The following is a 6,855-nucleotide window of genomic DNA, read 5'->3' as shown; positions in this document are numbered from 1 at the left end:
TGCTTGCCTTTTCAATGAGTGTGGGTGGGGATGGAGGAAGGGAGAAAATGTGGAACCCAAACTTTTAAAAACACATGTTTTAAAAAAAATGTTTTCACATGCAACTGGGAAATAAGATATACAGGAAATTGGGTACAGTAATCTATCCTGCCCTACAGGAAAATAAAAGGGAAGGGGAATAAGAAAAGGGGCAAAGAGATAGAAGAGAGGGCAGACTAGGGTAAGGGGTATTCAGAATGCATGCCATCTTGGGGTGGGGGTAGGGGCAAAATGGGGTGAAAATTTGGAGCTCAAAATCTTGTGGATGTAAATGTTGAAAACTAAAAATAAATAAATTTATATTTTAAAAAAAGAAATTTAGCTAATTGATAACAATGCATTCTAAGTTTTTAAGCATTGACAATTTACAGCCATTGAGAAATTTTTTTATTTTAAATATTACAATTAGTGAATAAAAATTTAAATTTGATTTGACAAAATTTTGTTCTGAAACTATATAGGATAACTGTGGTAAATTAGAATGTCATACAAACTACATTTACTTTGTGGCATTAAGATAATCACGTCCCAGAAAAAAAAAATCCGGTCTCAGAAATTTATTAGCTCTGTGACCTTAAGCAAGTTACTTTACTTTTGTTTACTTCAGTTTCCTAATTTATAAAGGAGATATATCATAGCACACACCTCACAGGGTTGTTCTAATGATCAAAATGACTTAATGATTGTGAAATGCTTAGCACAGTGCTAGCATATGGCAAGCACCATGTAAATGTTAACTATTATTATTATTGCTACCATTATTTCTTTAATTAAATATAATTACAGTGGGTAAATTTATACTGGATTTCAGTGTGCTTTGTATAAAATAATAAAGGAGATCAAATGAATATTTTTATATATAAAATAATTTGGAAATACCTTCAACTTAATTGATGTCATTTAACTGGCAATAACTTTGGTTTCATCTTTAAATATATGATAGCTTGTGTGTTATTGTATGTCTGTATTTTCTTCTATTGTGATTTTTAAGAAACTGTTGTATCAGAAATAATGTTAAGAGGATGATGTAATTGTTTCACTGGGAAATTTAAATCCTTTTAGTATAGATACTATGAAATTATTTATTAATTTATTGGAGGCTATTGTCATAATGTTAAAACCTATGAAGCATTTACTTGGGTGTATTTTAAAAGGGATTTATAATAATTACCTATTGTGTGGAGAAAAGTACAAAGAAAAGACCCTGTGATTCTCAGTCTTCTTTTGTAGCTTTCTGCCATTCCAGATGTAGAATAGGGCCACATAGGTCTGAGGACATTTTAGAAGCATATTATTTGGGGGCAGAGCCAAGATGGCAGAGTAATAGCAGTGACTTGCTTGAGCTCTCCCCCAAACCCCTCCAAAGACTAGTAAAAATGACTCTAAACAAATTCTAGAGCAGTAGAACCCACAAAAAGACAAAGTGAAACAAATTCTCAGCACAAAACAACCTAGATGATTGATAGTAAAGGTCTGTCGCTTTGGGCTGGGAGAGGAGTACAGTTCAGTGTGGGCCACACAGGCAAAGATGGGGCAAGAGCAAACCAGGAGCGGACCTCAGAAGACTGAATCACGAGCAGCTGTAGTGGCTTCCAGACTTCTCAACCCACAAATGCCAAAGATAACATAGAAGGGGAGTGGGAAATGTCTGTCAGACCTGGGTGAGAGAGGAGCTCAGTCCAGCATTGGCCCTAGCACATCCCACAGCATCAGTAGCTTTTTCTGGAGCTCTCAGCCCACAGTGTGAGGATCAAGCAGCTGATAAGAGGGGGATTGCAGGGATTGCTTTGCTGGTGCTGAAGCAGAATTCTCTTGCTTTGCCTGTGCTTGGATGTGGGTCGCAGGCCTGGGTGGTCATCCTGGAACAAGGAAGAGCTTGTGGCAGCAGTAGAGAGGGAATCTTCTTCACAGTTGCAAAGCAGAAAAGAGTGCTTGTAGTCACTCATAGACAAGAGCACAGGACAGGAAAAGGAGTAAACTTCTCTCCTTTGATCATACCACCTTGGAAGAACTGAAGGGGAGAAATAGGGAGAAAATTTGGAACTCAAAATCTTGTGGAAGTGAATGTTGAAAACTAAAAATAAATAAATGAATTTATATATATATATATATATATATTTTTTTTTTTTTTAAATAAAAGACCCTGTAAAATATCCTTATTTGTAAACTTGCCAGGTTCCTTGGCTGGGAGCATCTGCTTGGGCAAGGTCATAAACTTTTATCAGTCCTGTGAAATTACTTGCTAAGTGTTATGAAATTCCATTATAATAAATTGGTTTACTGAGAGAAGGGGATCCCCTCTTACATTACAAACACTCCTTACACAAGAGAGAAGACTTGACTTACATATTTGTTTGTAGAACAGAAACTATTTATGTGATTGGTGATTACAAAAAATTTGAAGTTGTACCTGGTATAATATATATTGTATTTATATCTTGAACCAACTTAGTCTTAACAGACACCAGTCTTAAAGATTTATTTTCGCTTCAGTGATTAATATACAACACCTTAAGAAATGGATATCTGTTAGCCTGGAGATTTATAGTAGGTAACCAGTATTTTTATTTTGCTTTTTTAGTAAACTTTCATATATTCATTATCAATGTGGAATTCCAGAATGTAATTATTTTCTTAATTTGCAATGCCTGATATATTTTTTTTAACCAGAATGAATTTTAACTCAAGAAGAAGAAAGTAAAGAACTAAAAGATGTTGAGTGATTTTTAAAGGCCTTGTAAACTTTTTATTGTTAGCCATTATTGAAACAATGAGAGTAATAACAACTAAATCTGGTCCTGAGCTATGATTAATGAAACTTGCTATTTGTGGTAAAATCTCTTGGAACCAAAATTTGATTTTGTTTTGAATTTTGATTTCAGGTATAAATGTCTGAAGTACCATTAAATCAGTAATCCACCATTCAAGGGAAATGCCTCATGCTGCTCAAAGGAAGAGTGATCTGAGAAATACTACTGGTTGATGTCTGTGTCTGGGAAAGATGAACGGATGATGTTGACAGCCAAAAGAAGGATCCTCTTCACTCATTTTCCACGTTATGTTATTTCAGTTTTGAATAAGACTATTTGTCTCCAGATTGGACTATCCTCCCCTAGATTATGTGCCACCAAAACTTCAAGGCTTGAACTGGTTTTCACCTCATGAGATAGTTTTTGGGAAGAATAAATATAGGAGGCTGTACTAAATTGTACTGAGTCTCGTTACTGGAATATTTTAGCAGAATTGCCCAGGAATCTCTATCAGTGACTTAGAGCCAGAGAAATAAATCTGTTTAACAGGATGCTCTTTCAGGGCTGCCCTGAGAATGAAACTTATTCCAGAATGTCCAAAAAAAAGATGCTTCCAGTGAACTAGTAATTACATAGGACATCTGGGATCTAGGATGAAATTTGCTGAGTAAATTGACATTTGGAGTGAATTACTAAGCTAAAAGGAGATGATGTTAGTAATATCAATGAACATTATTTTATTACATTGGCTTTCTGCTTTCTATTATTTCTATTTGCTGAGTTTTCTTGGTGACTTTGGTGACACAAATTTCCACTCTGAAATTAATCCACGATTTTAAACATTCTCAATATGATTTGTCCTATAACTAATTGATCTTTTTGTTCTAACTTTAATGAATCAGAGGACATTGTTAGCAGCCTTCAGGAAATTCAATAAATTATAGCAAAAACACAAGTACCTGTTCCAGGTGACCTCTGCTAGAACTCCTCTAGCTGGTATATATGTCTCCAGGGAAATGTCCTGGTAGCCACAGTTGGTGCATGTGTCCTTATCGTCCTCTGTTTTACACTTTTCTACTTTGTATTAGACGCTGTGTTAAAATCTGTTCTAAACTTTTACCAGAAAAGAATATGTTAATGCACACTTCTCATAATGACCATGTTAAAAATCTTATAAAACTAGATTTAAAATCATCATCCTGGCTGTGTGAGTCTTGTGACTTTTCGGCTGCGGGACTTATCCTTAAAGGTCACATACCCTCCTCACCTCCAGCCTTCCCAAGTTTATCTCCTGTCACTCTTAACTCCAGGAGCCCTAAGCCGAGCTTCGCTAGTACCAAGCTCCATTAGTACCAAGCTCTAGAGCTTGACTCCTTACCTTTCTCTGGTCGCAACTGCCGCCTCCCCCACCGCTACTTCTTCTCGGTTGAGGCCGCTTCCGCCTGAGCTAGACAACCTGCGCCTGCTGCCACTGCTCTGCAGTAGCCCTCCATCAGTCCACCACTGCCCTGTGCCGCACGCCAGTCCCACAGGAACTATGTTGCCCACCACCGGAAAACTGGTAGGATGTACTTTTTTTTTATCGCGGGTGCAAGCTGTGTATTGGCAAAGCAACTGCATTGAAAGCTGCAGAAGCTAGGGGCAAATATTTTTATTGATGCAAAGACCACCCAGGCCCATCCTAAACTTCCAGGCACCATCTATAGTGCTGCTGAAGAAATTGAAGCTGTCGGAGGAAAGTTCTTACCATATGTTGTTGATGTGAGAGATAAACAGCAAATTAGCGATGCACTAGAGAAAGTCCTACACAAGTTTGGAGGAATTGACATTTTGTTAAACAATGCTAGTGCGATCAGCTTAACCAACGCACTGGACATACCTACAAAGTCAGTAGATTTGATGATGAGTGCCAACGCCAGAGGAACCTATTTACATCAAGAACATGCATTCCTTATTTGAAAAATAATAAAATTGCTCACATCCTAAATCACAGTCCACCACTAAACCTGAATCTAATCTAGTTCAAAAAACACTGCTTATACTATTGCTAAATACGGTATGTGTATGTGTGCACTTGAAATGGCAGAAGAATTTAAAGGAGAAATTGCTGTCAATGCTTTTCGGCCTAAAACAGCCATATATACTGCTGCTATGGATATGCTAGGAGGATCTGGTGTTGAAAGCCAATACAGAAAAGCTGATATTATTGCCAATGCTGCATACTCCATATTCAGTATACCAAAAAGTTTCACTGGGAATTTTATTATCGATGAAAACCTGTTAAAGTAAGAAGGAATTAAAATTTTTGATGTCTATGCAGTTAAACCAAGCCATCCTTTGTTACTAGATTTCTTTGTGAATGAATACCCTGAAATGGTTACCAAGGACGTGGAAAAACAACAAGATGCAGCTCCACCAGCAAAAGATTTGAAATAGTATCTACAACAACTGAAATTATCTGCTGGAGCAGTTGAAGAAACATTTAAAATTCTTAAGACAGCTCTCAGTGAAGATATTGTGAAGGCTACTCAGGCAGTTTAAACTGGTGGAACTTGGTACCTTGATCTTAAAAACAATGGTGGGAATGCTGGATCTGGACAGCCTAGTAGTGAGCCAGTAGACGTGGTAATGACCACTAGTGATTTTATGAAAATGTTTTTGGGAAAACTAAAGCCAACAATGACATTCATGTCAGGGAAGTTGAAGATTAAAGGTAACATGTCTCTAGCAATCAAGTTGGAAAGGCTGATGACTCAGAAGAACTCCAGACTATAATAGGAATGGAGTTCTTGTTCCATATGTAAACCATTTGACCTTAAAGAGTACAAGCTTCATTGTTTAAAATACTACTGTTTACTTTGTTTTGCCTGCCTGTATCATAAAGAAACGTATTTGTCTTAGTGAAAATTTGACTTTTATGTCCATATAACTTCATAATTAAACCAGAAAGCTTAATATGGTTCTAGCTTAGTTAAATGGAACCATAGGGTACTATTGTTTCTTACATATTCCTGCTAGAGAAATACTAGATCTACCAAACAATTTAGCTGAATTTTCATTTTTCACAAGTATAGGCCAGAGAAATTCTCTTTGTTAGGATTAGGTGTTTTGCAGTGTGTAAAATCATATTTGATCTTAAGGATCAGAAATCAATTCAAATCTGGCCTCAGACATTTGACACTTACTAGCTGTGTGACACTAGGCAAGTCACTTAACCCCGATTGATTGCCTCACCAGAAAGCAAAACAAAACAAAGCAAAACAAAAACAAAGACAAAAGATAAAATAAAATAAAAACAAAAAAGGATCAGAAGTCAAAATTGGATATCTTTATAGCTTTATTTTAGCTACTATAAGTACATATAACTGCCTGATTCACGTTTCTTTTTCCTTAGGTTCAAAAGTTCATAGGTTCAGTATTTCAGTCTTCCACTTGGATTTAAGTTTAAAAGTTCAATTTCCCTATAAATCACTTCAATTAGAAGAATCCTGTTATCTCTATACTACTAGCTGTCTTTGACCAATTAGAGGAAATCAGCTATCTATATACCGTTAGTTATTCTTATAGGTCAGCTAAAGCATCAGACTTTCCTAGCAACAAGATGGAAGGAGAGGTTGTTAGCCCCACATTCCCAATTTCCATCCAATCATATTGACCCCTATGCTTATGATCCTTCAGGCTTTATAATCAATTGTATTGTTTTCCCTATCTATGATGCAGCCTTTTTTTTTTTATGTTCCTTCTTTGGTCTACAAAAATGATCTATCAGCCTTCATTTAAGGCCTTTGGGCTTGTTCGGAAGCTAGAAACACCTTTTGTTGGTAACTGCTAACCTTACCAACAAATTGATTGTGCTAGGAGCTTTGTGCCTCCTTTTACCTTAACGTTAGTAATGACATTACTCTTCCAATCCTCTTAAAATTTACTCTTCTCTATTTACTCTCCAATCAAACGACATTGAACTTTTTTCCAGTTCCTCTAACATAATCCTGTCTCCCATTTCTGTCTTTTCTCCAGCTGCACCCCCTTTACCAAATACTACCACTACATAATTCAACTCAAATTT

The 6,855-nt window shown here is 36.4% G+C and overlaps 1 pseudogene; it reads left to right on the top strand.

Annotated features, from left to right (window-relative positions):
- The first annotated feature begins 4,326 nt into the window (after positions 1-4,326).
- LOC110223565 (hydroxysteroid dehydrogenase-like protein 2 pseudogene) lies at positions 4,327-5,564 on the top strand (annotated as a pseudogene).
- The last annotated feature ends 1,291 nt before the right edge of the window (positions 5,565-6,855 follow it).

Source organism: Phascolarctos cinereus, unplaced genomic scaffold (genome assembly GCF_003287225.1).
Source record: "Phascolarctos cinereus isolate Bilbo 61053 unplaced genomic scaffold, phaCin_HiC Scaffold_7;HRSCAF=346, whole genome shotgun sequence".
Classification (NCBI taxonomy): Eukaryota; Metazoa; Chordata; class Mammalia; order Diprotodontia; family Phascolarctidae; genus Phascolarctos; species Phascolarctos cinereus.
The sequence above is the reverse complement of the archived record's forward strand: the minus strand, read 5'-3'. Positions and strand labels throughout refer to the sequence as shown.